At 42.8% G+C, this 24,372-nt stretch overlaps 1 protein-coding gene across 8 annotated transcripts in view; it reads right to left on the bottom strand.

Annotated features, from left to right (window-relative positions):
- The window catches only part of pisd (phosphatidylserine decarboxylase), a 124,646-nt gene that overhangs the window by 64,611 nt on the left and 35,663 nt on the right, over positions 1 to 24,372 (bottom strand). The window contains exon 1 of one of the 8 annotated variants that reach the window (XM_043716115.1): positions 11,890 to 11,982. The exons of 6 other annotated variants lie outside the window; for them this stretch is intronic. The gene's annotated coding sequence lies outside the window, so the exon portion shown is untranslated. Of the gene's footprint in view, positions 1 to 11,889; positions 11,983 to 24,372 lie in introns of those variants that run through there. One more of the 8 variants, XM_043716118.1, reaches the window with a different exon arrangement.

The raw sequence follows: 24,372 nt of genomic DNA, 5'->3' as shown, positions 1-24,372 counted from the left end.
TAACTTCTGGTTTTGGTACAATATAATCCACATCTGGTAAAGCTTTCTCGAAGGGACACTGGAGAATTAGATGGGTTTTTACAGCAATTCTGAAGTGCTGCATTTACATTTAAAGATGCAAGCTCTGTATGCCAGACCTCAACTAACTAAATAAATGTAAATTCTCCAACTGCCTTGGGGAGGATTAGAACTCTCGCACCTAGTTCACTCATCCAGGCTCCTGGACCTATGTTAGCATTCTGGTATTAATAGGGAAATAGCTCTTACCAACACTATTTCACTCCTTGCATGCAGCACAGAGGTTTTGACAATGCAACACCTCAAACTAATGTCACATTTAATAAAATAATTCACATTTAATAAAATAATCTGCTGCTCATTTCAACAAGATTAGTTTATTAGTTCAGGCAGATCAGTCACAGCTGACTGTTGAGCACAGAGTGCTGTGTGATAGCTCATCAAAACCTCTTATGTTTTCTACTTTGAAGTGCTCAATTACTGCAGGGGAGAAAAAAAAACACAGAAGCCGCTAAATGCTGTTTCTGGAAACTATAAAACAACTCCATAAGACTGTCTGAAACAAAAACGGAACTGAAGGGTCACTTGACCCGAAACATTAACTCTGACTTCTCTCTACAGATGCTGCAAGATCTGCTAAGATTAGATTCCCTGCAGTATGGAAACAGGCCATTCGGCCCAACAAGTCCACACCAACCCTCTGAAGAGTAACCAAGCCAGACCCATTCCCCTACCCTATATTTACCCCTGACTAATGCACCAAACACTATGGGCAATTTAGCATGGCCAATTCACCTGACCCACACATCTTTGTGATTGTGGGTGGAAACTGGCGCACCTGGAGGAAACTCATGCAGACACAGGGAGAATATGCAATCTTTGGACTGTGGGAGGAAATTCACGCAGACATGGGGAGAATGTGCAAACTCCACACAGACAATCGCCCGAGGCGGGAATCGAACCTGGGTCCCTGGCGCCGTGAGGCAACAGTGCTAACCAGTGAGCCAGTGTGCTAACAGGGAGTTTCCAGCAATCTGTTTTTGTTTCAGATTTCTAGCATTCACAGTTCATTCAGGTATTTTCCCTTCCAAAAGATCGTCGCCTGAAAAAGGAAGGCTGCATGAAGTCTAACAGAAAGCTGCAGATAAGGACATGAGTCTCCAGTCAGGGACTGTTGCAGCCAGTATATCCTCTTGCCACTCAAAATGGGCACTACAGCATTGATCATGCTCAGTGCAGAATAGATTTGGATTAAAGAGAAAAGTCCACATAGGTAGAAGGAAAAGAAAAATGGTGTAAATGTCAATGCAACTCTGCAACAGCACTCTTAACTCAAGAGTTTGGTCAAGTTGCCATCCAGAGGTGTGTTCATAATCCAGGGTGACCATTCAGTGCAATACTTTGCAATCATTGCACTCAGATGTGCCACTTTTTGAAGTGGATATTAAAAACCTAACTCTGTCTGTCCAAAAGGATGAACAGAAAAGATTCCATACACTTTTTAAACATGAACAAGATGGGTACTTGCCAGTGCCCTGGTCAATATGTATCCCAACATCACTACTAAATTATCTGACCATCAATCCCATTGTGCCTGCAAATTGGCTGCTGCATGACCACACTCCAAAATACAGCCCTCTGGCTGGAAATGGTTTCAAACATTCTGCGCTTGCAATAAGTGTTAAATGCATGTCGGCTCTCTCTTACAAAGCTACAAAAAATGAGGTTAAGAGCATGTAAAATGGCACAACTTGATGCTGGGCCCTTTAAGTACTGTTTGCAGTTGATGACTTTATAGCAAGCCTCTGTTTCTAAACACCACCCTAGGGACAACATAACTCATTTCATTTAAATCAGCTAAACTACCAATTTATGAACTATTTATGTTCAGATCACCCAATACATCTCAGAATTCTTTGAGCAAATAACAAGGCTTGTGGAAAAAAATCTCCAGAATTCAGGCAAATTATTACTACTGCAGCCACTCTTTAAAGTAAGGAAATGGTTTGACTGGGTCTCACCTCACCTTCTCTGCATCAGTTGAGTGGTAGGCATAACAGTGGCATCATTGATGACTGGGTCAGGCACATTGAAGGGACATCTCTTCCATTGTTTATGCCAACTGTGGCTATGTCATCAGTGCTCATAAGCTCCAAGTCCTTCACCAAACTTCTGAACATCTCTCTTCTCCTTTATAACACTTCTATTTAACTAAGCTTGGTGGTTTGGTGTTCATTTTTGTTTGACAATGAAGTCCCTTGGTTGTTATACTCATCCCAATATGTTTTTGTTGAAAAGAAGCTCAGTTTGCTCTTTTGTACCGAAGATTTCTTTTACCAATCATCCAGAAACAAAAAAAAGTGCAGATGTTGTTGAATTAACTTCTTCCAACACCCCTCTCTTAGCCCTAATTGGGAGGTGAGAAAAGACAGCAGTTTTTGACAAGCATTCTCTCTCACACTACTAAACTCAATCCTGCAACAACGTTTTCAGTTTCTCTCCTTTATGGATACCTGCCTTATTGTTTCTTAGTTCCAAATGCATGGAGCTACACACACATTGTACACTCAACAAGCAATGAGGCACCTTTGTTCCACACTAATTCTTTCCAAAATGCCAAAATTCATGAAACTTGACTTAATCAGCCTTCCATTTCTTTTCTTAAAATTCTTTTAAGAGATGTGGGTGTTGCTGGTAACGCCAGCATTTATTGCCCATTCCCAATTACCGTAAGGAGGTTGTGGTGAACCACCTTCCTGATACAATGAATGGGTTGTAATACCACAGTGCTATTAGGGAGGGAGTTCCAGGATTTTGATTCAGCAACAGTGAAGGAAGAGTGATAAAACTTGGTGTCGATGGTGTACAGCTGGGAGGGGAACTACAGATGGTGAAGTTCCTATGTGTCTGCTACTGCTGAGTATGCAATCATACCCTGATTTCCTTTAGGTGGTCACGCTTTCTGATCATTTGCCCTCTGTTCTTGTGGTGCAAGTAAGGAGTGTGATGGCATACTCTCCACTTGCTTGGACGAGTGCAGTTCCAACAACACTCAAGCAACTCAACACCACCGAGAGCAAAGCAACCTGCTTGATTGGCACTTCATCCAGCAACTTAAGCATTCATTCTCATCACGGCAACAATGCGTGTTTATGTGGTGGAATCCATTCAGTTTCTGGTCCAAGGTAACTCCCAGACTTTTTGAGCCAGAGGTGGTGGCCATATCATCATCTGTTTTCTTATTCAATTTTCATGGTGTCTTGTATAACAGGGCCTTTACTTCATCTAGATTTCTTATTAACAGCTATGATTTGAGTCACATTACCAACAGATAGGGCTATATCCAGTATGTGTTCCTCATTCAAGAAAATCAAAAAGCTCGTCAGGCAGAGCCACACTACTGGAAATGAATGGTATTTTTATGAATGGTACAGTAACACATATATAACCAAAGCAATTAGGGAAAACAGTATCTTTAAATATCTGAGCAGGAAAGCAACACCGGTCAAAAACAAATCTGCACTATTTTAATAAAATGGCCTTTGAGTAGATGTAACTTGCAGTCAGATTTTCTTTGTGGGATTTAAAGTTACAGTCTCCCAGACAAATACACTTCAAATGTGTAAAAGATAGCCGATTGTTTTCGATTGTCTTAATGCCAAAACATTTCAGTGAGTACTTAAAGGAGAAGGGCAATCTAATCCTGGGAGTGCCATTTTGTAGAAAGTATTCTGCTCAATTGATATTGTTGAAATCTCATCTTGAGCAAGCATTGTTAAATCAGCACCTTTTTTAAATGGAATGCTGAGACACCCCTTGGACAGGCCTTAGCTGTTTCAGCACATGGGGAAGATCCTCGATGCACAATGGCAGCCAAAACTACACTGACCACCAGCAGGGGAAGTAGTCATCAAGGAGGAGAAAGTGACGTCTGCAGAGGCTGGAGATCAAAGCTGAAACTTTATTGCTGGAACAGCACAGCAGGTCAGGCAGCATCTAGGGAACAGAAGATTCGACGTTTCGGGCACATGCCCTTCTTCAGGAATGAGCTCATTCCTGAAGAAGGGCATGTGCCCGAAACATCGAATCTTCTGTTCCCTAGATGCTGCCTGACCTGCTGTGCTGTTCCAGCAATAAAGTTTCAGCTCAAGTAGTCATCAATCACTGCGCTCTTAGCCTTAGACAAACAGAGCTAGCGGAGGATTTGCATGGATCGCCCTAGTAGCTGGGAGTGAGAGTAAAGGTTTGAAGTGATGATCTCCAAGAGGCAAAATTGAACATATTTCTAAAGACAACACCTGGAACAAGGTTGCCACAGGAAATCCATCTAGTGCATTTGTTACAAAACTGGTGGACCCATAATACAATGATCGAGTTATTTAATAATCATAGCAATTTTTCTTTATCCTGTAATCTACAAGGGACCAAGGTATAAGGTGAGGAAAGCTCCAGTGCTGAAAGGCTATGGGAATCATAAACAGCACATCATCTCCCTTTTCCCCTTTCACCAAACACTACTTTCTATCAAAGTCAACAGAATGAAAAGAGACTATGTAACCTATTAATTTAAATTAAATCCAATTGCAGCTCAGCCCCTCCCACAAATTCATTGAAGTGTCCCTTAAAAAGGTGGAATTGAGTCACTTTCAACCACTCCTTACAGCAAAACGCCGTAACAAGTGCAAACGTGAGATGTGATGATCCGGTGACTGTATAATCATAGGAAAGCAGTTAACAGACAGTGCAGGATGGTCTACACCTTCTTTCAAATTGCACAGATGGATGTTAAAACTGGCAAGAATTAAAGTCAGTTTTTAATTCTCATCTTCCAAAATTTGATGAAGTTTATTTATTTTAAAACAGAAAGATAGGACACAAAGCTTTTATGAAAGCTTTAAACACACTGGTAGGAATTTGCTCAGAAGTAAATCAGTATTGAGATTCAACAATGGAGCAGCTAAGCTCTGGCTGAGAATCAGTGGAAGAAAGATTCTGTAATAATTATTAGAAGAATTCAGTAATACTATTGGCAAGAGAAGGCTGTCTGGAAACACACCCTTCACGGGAAGCCAACCAGCAACTCACTTTATTTAGTACTGGGACTTTAGCATGGTGACCAAGAGATGATGATTCTTGGTTTTGAGGATGACTTATTTCCACTCTGGTTGAATTAGAGTGGGAATGGCTGAAAGGTTCAAAGCACAACCTGCACACTGTGTCACATGCAGGTAAAGGAAGGATTGGGCAGATGCACTGTCCAGAGGATGGCACGCTCCCTCAATGTCCTGTGTTTATCTCTGCATTCTTCTTACAAAACCTCAAGATGTGTTTCATTGCCTTTCCACATGAGCCTTTTTCTACTTTGCTCGATGACGAGCCAGATTTTTGACGAGTATGCTTATTTATAACAGGAATGCTTTGGGGTCACTCCAGGACCTGCTGGAAGTCTTCAGGGATGACCCCAACTTTTGAGCAATGCAGTTGATTTGAATCTGGTTGCTTGTTTGCCTAACAGGTCTTGCCTGGCAGAACTGATTGAGCGATTAGCCTTATAATAAGTAACAACAGTTTTCTGTTTAGCAATTTGGGTGACATGGTGGCTCAGTGGTTAGCACTACTGCCTCACTGCACCAGGGTCCCAGGTTCAATCCCAGCCTCGGGTGACTATCTGTGTGGAGTTTGCATTTTCTCCCCGTGTCTGCGTGGGTTTCCTCCGGGTGCTCTGGTTTCCTCCCACAGTCCAAAGATGTGCAGATCAGGTGAGCTGGCCACACTAAATTGCCCAAAGTGTTAAGTGTATTAGTCAGAGGGAAATGGATCTGGGTGAGTTACTCTTGGTAGGATCGGTGTGGACTGGTTGGGCCGAAGGGCCTGTTTCCACACTGTAGGAAATCTAATCCAATCATATACATCCTTATGGGAACCCCAAGATTTATTTAAATAAATTAAGAGTCACATTAAATTAAAATATAATTTCTATTAAATTTAATTCAACTTTTGATACAGGGTGAATATCTGTTGCTAGCTTTTGTTAACCCTTCCAAATGTAAAATTTACCTTCACTAAATTGGAGATACCTAAAATGCATTGCTCAGATTAAATCTCTACTTTACTTTTCCAACCAGCACTGTATGAATTTCCTTCAGTTACCAAACCAGAGTCTTCATGAAGCATTAATGCAAATGAGCTCTAATTGAGGAGATTTTTATCAAGAGGGCCAACAAAGCCACCTCAGCCAGGAGAAACCTGAAGTAATCATTAACCAAAAAACATGGGAAATGCAACATCACAAAGAATTAACAGCAAGTGTCTTTGTGCTTCTGGAAACAATAATGTGCACTCCTATAAAAGGCTGGCTCCTGATCAGACCCCAGATTAATCCAATGACTCCCATCATTGCTTTCAATAGAAGTGCTTTGGGGCCCTCCCCAACGTTAATATCAAGAGAGGTCCTACAGGAAGATGGAATCTAACCCATGAGTTGCTGTGAAGACAAGCTTTACGTCAAATTCTGAGACATTGTAATGAAAGAGCTTGGATGAATATGGCCCCATTAATGATCTCAGAACATTTCAAAGCACTTTACAGCAAATTAAGCACTTTTACAGTGTAGTCACTGAGGAGACACACGAGATGCTTCTGCATAAAGCAAGGTCCCACAACCAACAAAAGAGAGATAATCTGGTTTTGTGATGTTGACTGGGGACACACTTTGGCCAGCACACCCAGTACTTTGTCAAAATAGCACAAAGATTTATTGATGGCTGCCTGAGATGTAGGTGCAGCATTGGTTTAGTCACTCATCCAAAAGACTTTTACAACAGTGGAGCTCCATTCTAAATTCTAATCAAGTCCCTAGAATGGGTCTCATACAAACAACCTTTCGACCATGAGAACGTGACCGAAAGACCCAACTGGGCTGAACTCAAAATCAAAGGATGCAAGGACAGCACAGAAACCCAAGAGACGAGAATTGATGATTCCCACTTTCCCAGCCAAATATTTCTTCCATTCCATTGCATTCTGTTACATTATGATAAGCTCACATCCACCAGATCAGAATGCGTGATTAGGGCAATTTTCTAGAAATTTGGAACTTTGTAACAAGCTACAAGTTTGTTTAAACTGGCTTTCCTTAAGATTCACAGCCACCACTATTATCTAAGTTTATTATTAGATCAAGAAAACATAATTCTTTTACTATTTCACTTCAAAGGCTGTACTGTGAACAAACACTATTCATGCATTCCACAATTACTCAAGCTACATAAGACGGCATTGCATTAAAAGAATTGTGGCTGGAAGGGTTTTTAAAAACACAGACATATTTTGTGACAAATTCACTGCCTTTAAATCAATTAAAGGTTGGTTTTTTTGAATCCTCTGTGACAACAATGATTGTTCTTACCAAGATTTCCACTTATCACAGTGGTAGATGCTTTGCTTTTGCACTTAATCATGAAAGCATTCAGAGAAACACTTTCAGATTCTGTTCTTACAAATCAGGACCGAGCATGGAGAATATGAAAGTGATATTCCAATGACCTTGTGACCAGGCCTCCAACTTCCACTTTCTAGAAACTTCAGCTCATCTAAAATCTTTTCTGGATGCATAATTCAAAACAAGTCCTGTTCATCTGTGCCCACTGACCAGCAGTGGCTCCCAGCCCAACAATGCCTCCATTTTAACATTCTCAAGCGCTCCTTAACCTAGCTTCTCTCTGTCTTTATGGCAGCCTGCAGCCGCCAAAACCCTCCAAAATCTTTTGAGCTCCTTGAATTGTGGCCTTCGACACATCTCCAATTTCCTTTGCTGCACTAATGGCAGTCATGCATTTATCTGCCCTAAACCGCTCCACCTCCCCACTTCTTTATAATGACATCTAAAATCTGATATTTTACAGGGTTTTAAATATTAAATATCGCATGATAACATGCTTGTATAGCACTCAAAAACACTTTACGACATTAAAGGCACTAATTAAATGTAAGTTGCACCTGCTACAGAATGGTTCTGCAGGTAGACAGAAGGATGCTATATAGGCTGAAAGATGCAAAGGCTTCAATGTCTTCAGCATGTCTCAAAGTACATTACAGCTGAGTCACTGCCACAATGTAGGAAATGTAGCAGAAAATTTGTGTATAACAAGGTCTACACTAACAAAAGTGCAATATTGACCAGATTATCAGTTTCAGTGCTGTTGGTTGAAGGATAACCTTTGACCAGGCCCCTGGGAGAAGGTGTCTGCTGTGCTCCGAATGGTGTTCTGGAATTTTTACATCGCACCCCCAAGTCAGGCAGTTCAGCATTTCATTCAAAAAGCAGCACTGCCAACACAGCTGTGCTCCCTCACTAATGTCAGCCCTGAGTTTCTGCATTGAGACTTCAACCTATACCTTCTGACTCAAAGTGAATGTTATCAATTGAGTCACACTTTAAATTAAGAGTCACAAGCTACATACTGGCAATTAAAATGAATTATGTGGTTCTGGAATTCATACCAACTGCCACCGCTACACTGATTAAAGAATCACATTTCAGAATTGCTTAATCAGGATAGATATTTCAACAAAGGTTATTAATTTGAAGAAAATAGCTGGCACAAGACCTTAAGAAACCAAGACCTACAAATAGAGAGAGGCGGGATATATCACCAGCGCTTCACCAGGGACTCTCTCTGATGATGTTACCTAGTATGGTGACGAAACATCTGACAACAAACCTTTCAGTTCAGCGAGCTAACTTACATGCTTAACATCAACCTGAGCTACAAATCTTGTCAAAAATTGCTGGCACAAGATCAGTCAGCAATCATAGAGTGTACAGCTCAGAAACAGACCCTACAGTCCAACTCGTCCATACTGACCTAACCTAATCTAGTCCCACCTCCCAGCACTTGGCCCACATCCCACTAAACCTTTCCTATTCATATACCCATCCAGATGTTGTTTAAATTCTGTAATTGTACCAGCCTCCACCACATCCTCTGGCAGCTCATTCCATACAGGTACCACCCTCTCATGAAAATGTTGCCCCTTGGCTCCCTTTTATATCTTTCCCCCCTCACCCTAAACCTACACCCTCTAGTTATGGACTTCCCCACACCAAGGAAAAGATTGTTTTTATCCTAATCATGCCCCTCATGATTTTATAAACCTCTATAAGGTCATCCCTCAGCCTCCAACGCTCCAGGGAAAACAGCCCCAGCCTATTCATCCTCTCCCAATAGCTCAAATCCTCCAACCCTGGCAACATCCGTGTAAATTGTTTCTGAACGCTTTCAAGTTTAACAACATCCTTCTGATAGAAAGGAGGCCAGAACTGCACGCAATATTCCAACAGTGGGCCTAACCAATGTCCTGTGCAGCCGCAACACGACCTCCCAACTCCTGTACTCAATACTCTCACCAATAAAAAAAAACAGACCAAACGCCTTATTCACTATCCTATCTACCTGCGACTCTACTTTCAAGGAACAATGAACCTGCATGCCAAGGTCTCTTTGTTCAGCAACACTCCCCAGGACCTTACCATAAAGCGTATATATTCTGCTCTGATTTGCTTTTCCAAAATGCAGCACCTCACATTTATCTAAATTAAACTCAATCTGACACTCCTCAGCCCATTGGCCCATCTGATCAAATTCCCGTTGTACTCTGAGGTATACCTTCTTCACTTTGATTCCTGAAGAAGGGCTAATGCCCGAAACGTCGATTCTCCTGTTCCCTAGATGCTGCCTAACCTGCTGCGCTTTTCCAGCAACACATTTCCATCTCTGATCTCCAGCATCTGCAGACCTCACTTTCTCCTCATACCTTCTTCACTGTCCACTACACCTCTAATTTTGGTTCATCTGCAAACTTACTAACTATACCTCTTATGCTCACATCCAAATCATTTATATAAATGATGAAAAGTAGTGGACTCAGCACCGATCCTTGTAGTACTCCACTGGTCACAGGCCTCCAGTTTGAAAAACAACCCTCCACCACCACCCTCTGTCTTCCACCTTCAAGGCAGTTCTGTATGCAAATGGCTGGCTCTCCCTGTATTCCATGAGATCTAATCTTGCTAACCAGTCTCTCATGGGGAATCTTGTTGAATGCCTTACTGAAGTCCATATAGATCACATTTACCACTCTGCCCATATCAATCCTCTTTGTTTCTCAATCAAGTTTGAGACACATGATTTCCCACGCACAAAGCCTGCTGACTATCCCTAATCAGTCCTTGCCATTCCAAATACATGTTCATCCTGTCCCTCAAGATTCCCTCCAACAGCTTGCTCACTGATCGATAGTTCCCTGGCTTGTCCTTACCACCTTTCTTAAACAGTGGCATGTTAGCCAACTTTCAGTCTTCCGGCAACTCTCCTGTGACTCTTGATGATACAAATATCTCAACAAGGGGCCAGCAATCACTTCCCTAGCTTCCCATAGTTCTAGGGTACACCAACGAGCTTTTGCTCATGAACACTGGATTTTTGGATTGCTTCAATCTTTCATTTCAGCTCTAGGGTATTACCACTTTTAAAAGAAGATCCGACATCCCTTGGCTTTCGACAGCATCTTTTTTCACTGGGAATAGTCACATTTTGCATTTCTCATTAATTATTTTGGCTACTGCAATATCTCTTTTCCAGTCTTCATAAGTAATGATGCATCACAACATCAGACCTCATTGTAGACCTAGTAATGGTTAAGTACATTTATTTAAGATGAACAAGTGAATAAATGTCAGGAAAATATTGTCAAAATTGTCTGTTGCATCTCAACAATAGTTGTAATCTAAACAAACGTTTTGTTATTAACATTTATACATGGTAGTTATTGTCTGAACCCTGCAAGAACTGTGGTAGCCTGAGATATATCAGGGAACCAGAATACTCAGTGCATAGTTATGGTAATTTTGCAGAGCATGACTTTGCTGTCTGGAGATATCAAAAAGGGGCATTTTTCTAGCCCCTGTATAGTCTGTGAGAGCAGAGAATGAATGCTTTGGAAAGGGAAACCTGAGATTAACAGCTGTTACACACTTAAAAATGCACATGGGGGAGGGGGACAATATTCTCAAACATGGCTCAACCGTAGGGCAAAAGGGTCAGCACTGGGATTCCCGAGGGTGACAGACAGTGGGGGTTAGTGCAAGAAAGCAGCCGGATGCTCTGACGGGGGGGGGGCCCAGAGCCGGTATTCTGTCAGGGCGAAACCAAATGGCCAGCCCTCCTCATTCAAACCAATCTCTCTGGTAGTGCAGGCGGCTGCACAACCCAACCCAACGGGCACGGCAGAGTGCATTCAGAAACCTACTTTGAATTACTCGCTTTTCACAGTGTTCATTTTCACCGTATCATCGCGCCATCGTTTAATAAACCGTGCGGTTTCAGTCGATTACCCAATAAATATTCCGTTTTTGACTAATCATCCCCCCTTCCCCAAACCCCGTCTCCAGTATAAACTATTAAACAGCCTCTTTGTTCAGTGCACACAATAGCTGGCGAGAATCAGCATTTCCAATGTCACCATTTTGAATGTAGCTGTTTTATATATATTTTTCAAACAAAGGTATTTCAAAGTGCTTACACCTCAGTTCAATTTTAATTTTCCTTTTGCAGAAAATAAAAGCCTGCGGCGTTTCTGAAGACATTTGGTCTAATTTGTTCTGTCAGAAATGTTGAGAGGGAAGGGGCGGAGGGAATAGTCCCCCACCCCTCGGATAACACTAAGCTCTTTCTTTCTCTGTCTTTATTCAAAGGGCTTCCTGAGCTGCACCCTCCCCACCCCCACCCCCCCACACCCTCGCTACCGTCAACCCTGCGGCTCTCTTATTTTCCAAAGGGATGGCCGGTGCCGGCAGACAGACAGACTCACCCACGCTCCGCCGTATCCAGTGTAGCACTAACACCAGAGGGAGACTGAACAGCCCTGAGCCGCTTGCTGTGTGTCAGACTGAGGAAGAGAGCGCTCTCCTCCTACTTTCATGCAGACAGCCCCTCTCCTCATCTCAGCTATCGCGGTTTAAGCCCAGGAAATGCCAATTTAGCAAGCACTTCTTTAAAAAAAAAATCACCCAGGCTCTTGCACCCAAACTATTATCCTACATCTACTAAATAGAAAACAAATTCAAGCTTATTTAACATTTCCATTTTCTTTTCAAAATTGCTCCTTGAAGGTCATAAGTTTCACTTGTAGATCAATTGGCTACTCTTCCTATGAAGAATTCTGGTCAATTCCCATCCCTAAAAACTTACCTAACTGTGACAGTTACTACAAGCGACCACATAAAAATCCCACCTTCCTACAGGTCATATAACTTAATAAGACCTGTGAAATGAGCACACTCACTCGGTTATTAATCTTTCAGCAAGCAAAGCATCTTTTTATTAACTCAGGAACATGGGCTGGGTCAGCAACGTATCACCCGTCTCTAATTGCCCTTGAGAAGGTGGTAGGCAAAAGGACTGCAGAGTCTGGAAATCAGTCTAGATTAGAGTGGTGCTGGAAAAGCACAGCAGGCAGCATCCGAGGAGCAGGAAAATCAACGTTTTGGGCAAAAGTCCTTCATCATGACTTTAGAAGGTGGTGTTGAGCTGTCTCCTTAATCTGTGGCAATCCATTTGGTGTAGGTACATCTGCTTTTAGAGAGGGAATTCCAGGAAGGAATGCAATATTCTTCCAAATCTGGAGGGTGAGTGGCACATAGGGGAACCTGCAGGTAGTGCATTTCAATGTACCTGCTGCCTTGGTTCTTCTAGTCAGAAGTAGGTGTGGGTTTGGAATATGCTAAGGAATCTTAGTAAATCATTGCAGTGTGACCTTTCAAACAAACAGTGTTCTCCTCTTAGTCAGCCTGCCTGGATTGAGGATGACTTGCTGCCAAATGGCTTGGGAGATGGCTGACAAGAACAATGCAACCTGTAGACCCTACCACATGCCGGGCAGGGCAGCTTGATGTATCAGGCAGATGTGGTATTTGAGGTTTGTGCACTGTCTCTGATGAATCAACTTTCCTTCCACCTGCTCCCACTGAAGGGAATTGGATATATCTTTAAAAATGAACAAATAGGCAGGATAAAAGAACAAGTGGAAATATTTGTACAGTTCTTTCAAAGAGGTGGCCACAGGCATGGTGGGCTGAGTGGCTTTTTTATACTGTACAACTCAACATCAGACACAAATTCCTTGGACATATTCCAAAAGGTCTAGAATTAAATGTATCTTACGGTAAATGAGGCCTGAACTTTTATGCATTAATTAATGCCATATCCCAAAAGTTTCATTAGAATACTTAAGTCCAGGCGGACACCATGAAACACTATGAGGTGCCATCCATATTTGCTCCTTAACACATTCTCTTTTCTTGCATTGTAATAGTGCTCTGTGCATATGGATTTTCACTGCAGCATTTTTGTGCTCTAATGAATAGAAATTTTCACACTCAGAACAGCAGCAGGCTTGGAATAGAGCACTAGCAACCAAGGGACATATCGGTTGTTTGAAAAGTAAAGATTTATCTTTTAAAAAAAAACACATGAACTCAGTTTTTAATTTACAATACAGAAATATCCGGGAGCACTAAATGAGAGAAACAGAAAATCGGACAGCTCAGCATTTACAATGTCAACATCCCACAATGAGATTGTATCTGGTGACAGGATGTGATGAGGCATTATCCCAAGCAACTGAAACAACAGCTTTACTCATACAAAGTTGTTAAGAAGCAACTGAATGAGAGTGGAGAACTGTATTAAAGATCTATTGACAAAGGGTAGAAGAAGTTTGGAACTCTTCCAGAATTAGCAGTGGATGCTCCATTTGTTGTTAATTTTAAATCTAATATAGATTAGTTTTTGTTAAAGAAATGTATTAAGGAATATAGGCCAAAGGCAGATATATAAAGTTTGGCTACATATCAGACATGATCGAAATGAATGGTGGAACAGGCTCGCGGGGCTGAATGTCCTACTCCTGCTCCTATGCACCTATCACACATTTAAGGTTCCATATTTCATTCATGCCAGATTGAAAATATGCTTTACAACATCTGTTTTACACAAAGACCTTTGTAAACCAAACAATGCAATTCCATAGGTCCTCTTCATAGGGTCCCAACAGTATGAAAAAACACCATTCAGTCCACTGAGTCCACATCGACCCTCCATAGAGCATCCCACCCAGACCTAGCCCCTATCTCGATCTCCACATTTCCACGTACACCAATCAACTTAGACTCTGCGGGCAATTTAATATGGCCAATCTAACCTGCACATCCTCGTACTGTGGGAGGAAACTGGAGCACCCGGAGGAAACCCATGTAGACAATGAGTTTGCACAGTCGGTCATTCAAGGGTAGAATTGAACCCAGGTCCCTGACACTGTGAGGCAGTAGTGCTAACAACTGAGCCACCATTCTGCCACTTCTTGGCTGTATCTTCAGTAATCAGAAGACTTCTACATCTCAAACTTTTGGACCAAGGAGTCATTATTTCACAAAGTGAATTTTTTCTCCTTTCTCTCTTCCACCTTCATGCAGCCATAGAGTCAGATGTACAGCAGGGAAACAGACCCTTTGGTCCAACTCATCCATGCTGATTAGATATCCTAAATCAATCCAGTCCATTTTCCAGCATTTGGCCCATATCCCTCTAAACCCTTCCTATTCATATACCCATCCAGATACCTTTTAAATGCTACAATTATACTAGCCTCCACTTCCTCCGGCAGCTCATTTCATACACGCACCATTCTGTGTGAAAATGTTGCCCCTCAGGTTCCTTTTAAATCTTTCCCTTCAGTTTATCTTCGCTCCTGCTGTGGGATCTCTTACCACAGCACCATCTGGTACTTGACAAGGACCAGGCACATCTACCATACCAGGTCCTTCATCTGAGTCACCTGTCGTGGAATCAAAGGATAGAAAAGCTAATGCACATTTGATCTTAAAATTGATCTTAAACCTATACCCTCCAGTTCTGGACTTCCTCAACCTAGGGAAAAGACTTTGTCTATTTACCCTATCCATGCCCCTCATGATTTTATAAACCTCTACAAGATCACCCCTCAGCCTCCAACACTCCAGGGAAAATAGGTCAATCTATTCAGCTTCTCCCTATAGCTCAAGCCCTCCAACCCTGGCAACATCTTTGTAAATCCTTTCTGAACTCTTCCAAGTTTCACAACATCCTTCCTATAGCTGGGAGACCAGAATTGCACACAATATTCCAACAGTGGCCTAACCAATGTCCTGTACAGCCACAACATGACCTCCCAACTTCTATACTCAATGCACTGATCAATAAAGGCAAGCATACCAATTGCCTTCTTCACTATCCTATCTACCTACAACTTCTCTTTCAAGGAACTATGGACCTTCAAGATCTCTTTGTTCAGCAACACTCCACAGAACCTCACTATTAAGTGTTTAAGTCCTGTCCTGACTTGCCTTTCCAAAACTCAGCACCTCACATTCATCTAAATAACACTGAGGTAACCTTCTTTGCTGTCCACTACACCTCCAATTTTGATGTCATCTGCAAACTTACTAACTATACCTCTTATGCTCACATCCAAATCATTTATATCAATGATGAAAAGTATGGACCCAGCACCGATCCTTGTGGCACTCCACTGGTCACATGCTTCCAGCCTGAAAAACAACCCTCCACCACCATCCTCTGTCTTCTACCTTTGAGCCAGTTCTATATGCAAATTGCTAGTTCTCCCTGAATTCCGTGAGATCTAACCTTGCTAACCAGTCCCCCATGTGGAACCTTGTCGAACGCTTTATTGAAGTCCATACAGATCACGTCCACCACTCTGTCCTCATCAATCCTCTTTTTCACTTCTTCAAAAATCTCAACTTAGTGAGACATGACTTCCCACACAATAAGCCATAGTGACGATCCCTGCTCAGTCTCTGTCTTTCCAAATACATGTAAATCCTGTCCCTCAGGATTCACTCCAACAACTTGCCCAGCACCGATGTCAGGCTCACCGATCTATAGTTGCCTGGCTTTTCTTTACTATCTTTCTTAAATAGTGGTGCATTGGCCAACCTCTAGTCTTCCGCCACCTCACCTGTAAGTTATTGATGATACAGGTAGTTCTCCTATAACGCCAGAAGTGCGTTATAGCAAAACCTCGCTTAATTAAAAATAATGAGGCTGATGGGAAAAGTGGGGTTGGGGCATACCAGCAAAAAAACCTCACGATCACTCAAAACAAAATCACCAAACATCTAATGCAAAGTATACCACAGCCTGAATGAAGATTGAAATCATACTTATTAACAAAAGTAAATTTAACACAGTACATTTTTTAAAAATGGTCTCTGTACAGCACCTCTCATAGTGCTCTGTTGGCAGCTGACATCAGCACATATGCAGGACAGCCCGTACACCAGAGTTCACATCGCACATGTGCAAAAAGGCACTGGCCTTGGCGCTGACATCGTGCTAACGCAAAATGGCACACTGACGTCAGCTCGTGCACAGAACAGCATGAAGACCGGCTCAGACGTCACATGTGAGGCCCTTTTGCAGAAAAGAACAAACACTGGCACGTGTGCAGAAATTTCAGCACGCACACCGGCCTGTGCGCAGAATGAAGCGTCACCAGCATCACGCTATTGCCGACTGAGGTAAGCGTTCTCCAAATTATACTCCTCTAATTCTTCAGCCAAATCGCACTGCCAAAATACACCTCATTTCAGAACTACCTATACAAGTATCTTCGCAAGGGGCCAAGCAATCACTTCCCGAACTTCCCAGAGGTAAGGGATGCACCTGATCAGATCCAGGGATTTATCCCACCTTTATGTATTTTAGGACATCCAGCACCTCTTGCTCTGTAATATGGACATTTTTCAAGATGTTGCTATTTATTTCCCCACATTCTGTATCTTCCATATCTTTTGCCACAGTAAACACAAACAAAACACTCGTTTAGTATCTCCCCCATCTCCTGCACTTCCACACATTGGCGGTTTTGCCAAGTAAGGAGTCCTATGTCTCCCTAGTTACCTTTTTCTCCTTAATGTAGTTGTACTTTGTGAAAATCTGTATTGTATCAATGTGAGAAAAACTTGTCCCCTTTTCTAGCTCTAGTTTGTGTCTCCTTGTCCATTGGAGAAATACCTTTTCTGCATTTACCCTATCAAATCCATGAAAAGTCTAATATTTTAAATAGCTTTAGCCATCATATATACTTTATGCGATCACCTCTTGGAGATTCCACACTAAGATTTGTCACTACTTCCTGATGATGCTCTTGTAATATTTCCCCTTGATCTCAAAGTGCTAACTCTGGTCGGGAATACAATCACTCCCTCCTCACTTAGAGTCATCAAGATGTGCAGGCGGAAACAGACCTTTCGGACCAACTCGCCCATTCCAACCAGATATCACACTTAATCTAGTCCCATTTGCCAGCACTTGGCCCATATGCGTCTAGACCCTTCTTATTCATATACGCACCCAGATGTCTTTTAAATGCTGTATTTGTACCAGCCTCCACCACTTCCTCTGGCAGCTCATTCCATACATGCACCATCCTGTGTGTGAAAAAGTTGCCCCTTGGGTCCCTTTTATATCTTTACCCTCTCACCCTGAACCTATTGACCTGTGGTTCTGGACTCTCCCACCCCAGGCAGAGACAGAGAACACAGGGGGCTAACACCTTCAACCTATTATCTGGCTAACACCAATTGTTATAGTTAACCTAAGAATGTAACTTCTAAAAAAGGTTTTGTGATTTACATATGAAACATGGTATTCAAACAGATGAAAGACTCAACAAACAATCAAGGTATTTTTCAATGTATAATTTCAGTTACATCACACTGTAAACTTTTGCTATAAATTCTGTGTCTTACAATTGTCTCTTCCACAACCACCTGATGAAGGAGCAGCGCTCCGAAAGCTAGTGCTTCCAATTAAATCTGTTGGACTATAACCTGATGTGTGATTTTTAACTTATTCACCCCAGTCCAACACCAGCATCTCCAAATCATGCCCCTCATGAGTTTATAAACCTCTATATCGAAGTTTTTTTAAAAAAAAATACAGTACATGAATGTCGCCCATGCTTAATGCCCTACACTGCGTGAAGTGAAATGAGAATTGCCAGAGATCCATAGACTGCTCTCTGGTTAGGGGGCAATTGGTGGTGAACTAAGGGTCACCACCCCACAGGTGAGGGAGAAGTTTCAGAAGGTGGCATCTTCAAACAACATGGCCCAGCAATACCTAGAACTTAAACTTACCAGAATCATTGAACAGTACAGCACGGAAACAGACCCTTCGGCCCAATTCGGCCATGCTGACCAGATAGCCTAACTTAATCTAGTCCCATTGCCAGCATTTGGTCTAAATCCCTTTAAACCCTTCCTATTCATATACCCATCCAGATACCTTATAAAAGTTGTAACTGGACCAGCTTCCATCACTTCCTCTGGCAGCTCATTTCATACACGCAGCACTTTGGATGAAAACATTGCCCCCATCTTTAGATTCCTTTTAAATCTTTCCCCTCTCACCTTAACCCTATGCTCTCTCATTTTGGACTCTGCTACCCTGGGAAAAAAGACCTTGGCTATTCATCCTAGACATGCCCTTCATGATTTTATCAATCTCTGTCAGGTCATTCCTCAGTCTCCGATGTTCCATGGAATATAGCCCCAGCCTGTTCAGCCTTCTTAGCCTGAGTTTCAAATCCATCAATTTGCTCCTTCCTATTTGCTTTATCCAATTTCTGCTGACATCCAAGAGCTCCTCCAAATCAGTCCTCTTGCACAATTAGATTTTTACCACTTCACTACTGGCCTATTGGACCCTGAACAAGATTCTCTCCTTAAGCCTGTCTATATTCCTAGCTCCCAGCTTCTCCTTCCGTCAGACACTCCTTAAATAAAAATGTATCTCCACTCACACTAATATCCAGGTGGCCTGGTGTGAAACTTTATTTGATTACACTCCTGTCGGGTGACTTAGGATGTTTAATGATCAGGAGAAAAAAAAGCTCCTCTGCCAAATTCAGAGCCCCTGAGGCTAACTACAGCATGCCTGAAATTGTTGAGTCAGGTGACCACACGGCAAAATCGATAAAGTGTGGAGCTGGGAAAAGCACAGCAGGTCAAGCAGCAGAGGAGCATGGCAGTCAACATTTCACGTCAGAACCTTTCATCAAGACTGGGAACAGGTCGGGGGCTCAGAAATAAATAGATGGAGGGGATGTTTGGGGGGATGGTCAGCGGGGTGGCAACAGGCTAGGTCAGGTTAAGGGAGCTGGGCAGAGAAGGAGGGCTGGACCTGGGATGATGTGGGGGCGGGGAGATTTGAAAGCTGGTGAATTCTATGTTAAGGTCATATGGTTGTAAGCTTCTGAGGCAGAAGTTGAAGTGTTCTTCCTCCAATTTGTACATGGCCTTATTTTGATAGTGGAGGTGGCCCAGGATGGACATGTCATCAGGAGAGTGGGAAGGAGAATTGAAATGTCTGGCACCCAGAAGGTGGGGTTGATTGAAGTGTACAGACCATTTAAGTTCCTTGAACCAGTCTCCGAGTTTGCGTTCAGTCTCTCTGATGTAGAGGAGACTACATCGAGAACAACATATGCAATAAATCAGGTTCAAGGAAATGCAGGTGAATCTCTGCCAGATTTGGAATGATTCTTTGGGGCCTTGGACAGAGGTAAAAGGGGAGGTGTGAGGGTAGGTGTTATACCTTCTGCGGTCACAGGAGTGAAGCAGAGGTTGGAGGAGTGGGTGGACCTAACGAGGGAGTCGTGGAGGGAACTGACTCTGCAGAAAGTGGATAGGAGTGGGGAAAGAAATATCATTTTGGTGGTGGGGTCAGTCTGCAGGTGGTGGAAATGGCAGAGCACGATGAGCTGGATTCAGAGATTAGTGAGATGAATGTGAGGACCTGGGGACTCTATTTTTGTTGTGGTGGGGGGTGCGGTTTGAGAGCAGAGGTGTGGGAAATGGAGGAGATGTGGTTGAGCGCATTTTTAATCACAGGGGAGGGGAAATAACACTCCTCAAAGTAGAGGATATATGGGATGTCCAGGAGTGGAATTGCTCATCCTGGGGGCAGATATAGCAGAGGTGGAGGAATTGGGAGTATGGGATCATGTTTTTTGGGACGGGGTTGAGAGAGTTGAGCGCGAGCGACAGCAAGTGAGAGTGAGGTGTAGTCAAGGTAACTGTATGGGCTGACAGGTTTGAAATAGATGTTGGGTGCCAGAGATGGAGGCGGAGAGGTCCAGAAAGGGGAAGGTGTCAGATTGATCCAGGTGAATTTGAGGTCAGGATGGAAGGTGTGGGTGAAGTAGATGAACTGTTCAAACTTCTCATGGGAGCAAAGACCAACACCCAAAATTGGGATCTTTGTCTATATGAACATCAGGTTTTTCTATATAAATTAATTTCTTCCAAATTCAGATTAAAAAAGAAGATAATGTAGGAATGTATTTACATACTGGAAGCTGTGATGTAAATGATTAAAAAAAAGGACTATTGAAAGGTTTCATTTCCATCAATTCAAGGTCACTACTGGAGATATAAATTATCAGGAAACTTAATACTTAACTGAGCGATGTATTAATTCATTCACCTCTGGACCGGACTTTGAACACTTGCCTGATTGAGGAAATGAAAGCATTTTCGCTCGGATAGCTCTAATGTGATTAAATGAAATGGGTTTTGATAGTCTCAAACCAATTGATACTTCGCTCCAATCTATGCATTCAACATTACTCTATCAAGGCCAGTGCAGAATTAGGTCTTGGCCAGGGCACAAGAAAGCCACTGCAACTAGATTGGCAGGGACTCGAACCAGGGTGGAGGGGGAAATGGAGATAGGGAGAGGGCACAAGGTTGGTGATGTGGCGGGAAGAAAAGCACAACAGGATGGGTGAGGTGAGGAGAAGAGAGTGACAGGGGTAGGGGGGGCTTGGGTAGAGAGTGACTGGGATGGGGTGAAAGAGGGCGACAAGGACAGGTGGCAGGGGAAAGGATGGTGGGTGCAGTGAGGAGGAGAGGGTAAAGGGAAGGAAAGAATATCAGTCAAGGTTTATACTCTTTCATTATTGTTGCACCAGTTAGAAAATAAGTGTGAAAGTACAAATGGGAGCATTCATTTTTAAAAGAATGTTGAGTGATGATAGAACAGCCTGGGAGTATGGTCACCTAGGCACATGAGAGAGGGGCTATCAATGCACTGCACCATGACATTCTGCAACAGCACAGACGAAAGCCAATTGACCCACTGAGTCACATTATATTTATATATATTTTAAGCAAATAGGACACAAAAGTGGCAAGAAAACTAATAATGCTATAAAAAGGGGAAGCATGGAAGTTAGAACATTGGTAGAGAAGAAAAGATTTGCAGGGTATGAGGAAAGGATATTAAGAACGATGATTAATTCACCTTGTAAAGAGCCAATATAGACACAATGGACTGAATGGCTTCCTTCTGTGCGGAGTAATTTTTGCAGGTGCTCTTTGGGTGTCATGAGTTACGGAATATTGGACTAGAGTAATGCTCCACTCTGTCTAACCAAAGGATGGGGCATAAACTGTGAATTTGCTTTTTGTGTTTACACACACAAAAAGGCTCAGCTGCATGCATTCCGAATCAATATAGTTTAGCATAAAGGTCAGGGGATTAACCATTTTGTGTGTGTTATTTCATAAATCTATTTGTAGTAATTTACTATTTCGAAATAAATATAAACAAAAGCACTGGTAACTTTAATTAGGGGTGGATTCAACTTGCTTTGTTGAAATCTAAAATGGCTGAACAAAATGATAATCTCTGACGCATGAGAGAATTCTGATAAACGCTGTAAATTGTTACAATCAACTAATTCTACAATTACAAAGGTTCTGCCAACCCTCAAGTGGTGAAGAGTTATAGAAGACTTGCATTTCTACACCATTTTAGCACACATATCAAGCTACATTTTAAAGCAGTTCAGACAAAATTAATTGGAAGCTCACTGTTTTGTAAATAAAGTAGTTCCTGCATTTAGCTTAAGGTTTGAGAATTTCTGTATTTACTTTCGCATTTACAATTCTGTGAAATAAAATCTATAACAATAAGAATCTGCATTACTGACACAACACTGCTGTTTTTGCTTATAACAGACAATTCATTTCAAAGAAACTAGGAGAACATGAGAATCTTTCTGGGTACAATGGTTCCATTAGACTTTCTGCAATCTACTTGATTAGAGATTGTTTAGTAAAAACCAAAAGAACTTTGGATGCTGTAAATCAGAAACAAACATAGGTTGCTAGAAAAGCACAGTAAATCTGGCAGCATCTTGTGAAGAGAAATCAGTTAACGTTTCAGAATCAGTGCCCCTTCCTCATAACTGATGGTAGCTAAGAAAATTTCAGTTTACAGGGGAATCTCAATTATCCGAATATCAATTATCAGAAGGTCTCAATAGAATCATTACATCAAAGAGGTGTTACCAAAACACTAATTGCATCTTTTGTTTACAATGATTAAAAATGAACACTGCCAAGAGCAGTCCTGGATATCGATGGGAGCCCAAGCACTATCTCCAAATGACTGACCTTCCACCCTCCCACTCTCTCCCTCTCCACATTTTCCCTTGGGGTCCACACAGGGGTGTACCCTAAACCCCCTTACCCGCAATAATCTCTCCAATATTTTCCTGTACAGGGCAAAGGTGGAACTTGTCAAAACATTGCAGTAAAATGTTGTGTGTGAGGCTACGTGTGTAGACACGCACACTATTTGGAGACTCACCTCCCCCTGCAAAGGCAGCAGCAGTCTTACTGTTGGTATCCAGTCCGGCTGCCCCGGAGAGGGACGACGACGGGCAGGGTGCAGGGGGAAGGGGTGGAATGTGGGTCAGGGTGGACAGGGGCGGGGTTGGGGGGAAAAAAAATAAAATTAAAAAAAAAAATCAGCCAGGGCAGGGGCAAGGGCTCATGCACGATGCTGCCTTGTCTCTTGAACAGGGAGAGGATATAGTAAGTGCTCAATCCCATTGAACTGATTGGAGGGGCCTCAGCAATGCTGCACGTCTCTTACACACATATGTGTCCCTGTTCAGAAACAAACCCTGAGAGAGAGCGAGAGCGAGCGCGAGAGAGAGCGCGAGCGCGCGCAAGGAAAATGGAGACTTCAGAAAATTCCGAGCCCCAGAGGAGAGGTATCGAATCAATTATTGGAATGAAATAGTGCCCGCCCATCTGGTTCGGATAATTGAGGTTCCTCTGTAGTGCCCACCCATCTGGTTTGGATAATCGAGGTTCCTCTGTAGTGCCCACCCATCTGGTTCGGATAATCGAGGTTCCTCTGTAGTGCCCACCCATCTGGTTCGGATAATCGAGGTTCCTCTGTATATACAGAAGGTGGGAGGGGGGGGGGTAAGGAGTAAACGATAGGTGGGGATAGAACCCAAAGAGAGAGAAGAGCAGTTGGACAGACAAAGGAGAGGATCTGGCTAGGAGGGTGAACAGCTGTTAATGGAGACTGTTAGTCGCTAACATTAGGTAATGTGTATTTGCAGACTATGTGATTACAAGGTCTACTGTGTGGGGCTAGGACATGGGAGAGTTCAGGCCTTAAAATGATTGAACTCTATATCAGGTCCGGAGGGCAGTAGGGTCCCCAAGCAGAAAATGAGGTGCTGTTCTTCCAGCTTGTGCTGAGCTTCCCTGGAGCACTGCAGCAAGCCTGAGACAGGGATGTTGGACAGGAAACAGCAGGGGAGGGGGGGGGGGGGGGAATAACAGGCAACCGGGAGTTTGGGGTATTTGTTTGTGGGCAGAACGTAGATGTTCTGTCAAGTGACCACCCAGTCTGTGCTTCATTTCCCCAGGGTAGAGGAGACCACACTGTGAGCAGTGAATGCAGGAGGCTGGATTGTATGAAGTGCAGGTAAAGTGCTGCTTCACCTGGAAGGTGAGTTTGGGCTCTTGTATACTGAGGAGGGAAATAGGCAGGTGTTACACCTTCGGCTGTTGCAGGGGAAGAGTGGACCAAGGTGTCTTAGAGGGAACGGTTCCTGGGGAAGACAAACAAGGGAGGGGAGGGGAATGGGTCTTAGTGCCTGGCTTACAAATTTCCCTTAACGGGCACTGTAGCATTAGGTCTTCCATTGTCCCACTATTTCCTCAATGGGAGAATAGTTGAATTATGAAGATAAACTAACACTTTATGGACAGTACTGAACATTAATATGGTATTGTCCTGTACAGGAGAAAGTGAGGACTGCAGATGCTGGAGATCAGAGTTGAAAAATGTGGTGCTAGAAAAGCACAGCTGGACAGGTAGCATTCAAGGAGGGGTCTCAGTGTTTCGGGTATCA

Source organism: Chiloscyllium plagiosum, chromosome 25 (genome assembly GCF_004010195.1).
Source record: "Chiloscyllium plagiosum isolate BGI_BamShark_2017 chromosome 25, ASM401019v2, whole genome shotgun sequence".
In the NCBI taxonomy this organism is placed as follows: domain Eukaryota; kingdom Metazoa; phylum Chordata; class Chondrichthyes; order Orectolobiformes; family Hemiscylliidae; genus Chiloscyllium; species Chiloscyllium plagiosum.
Note: the sequence above shows the minus strand (reverse complement) of the source record. Positions and strands in the feature narration are given on the sequence as shown.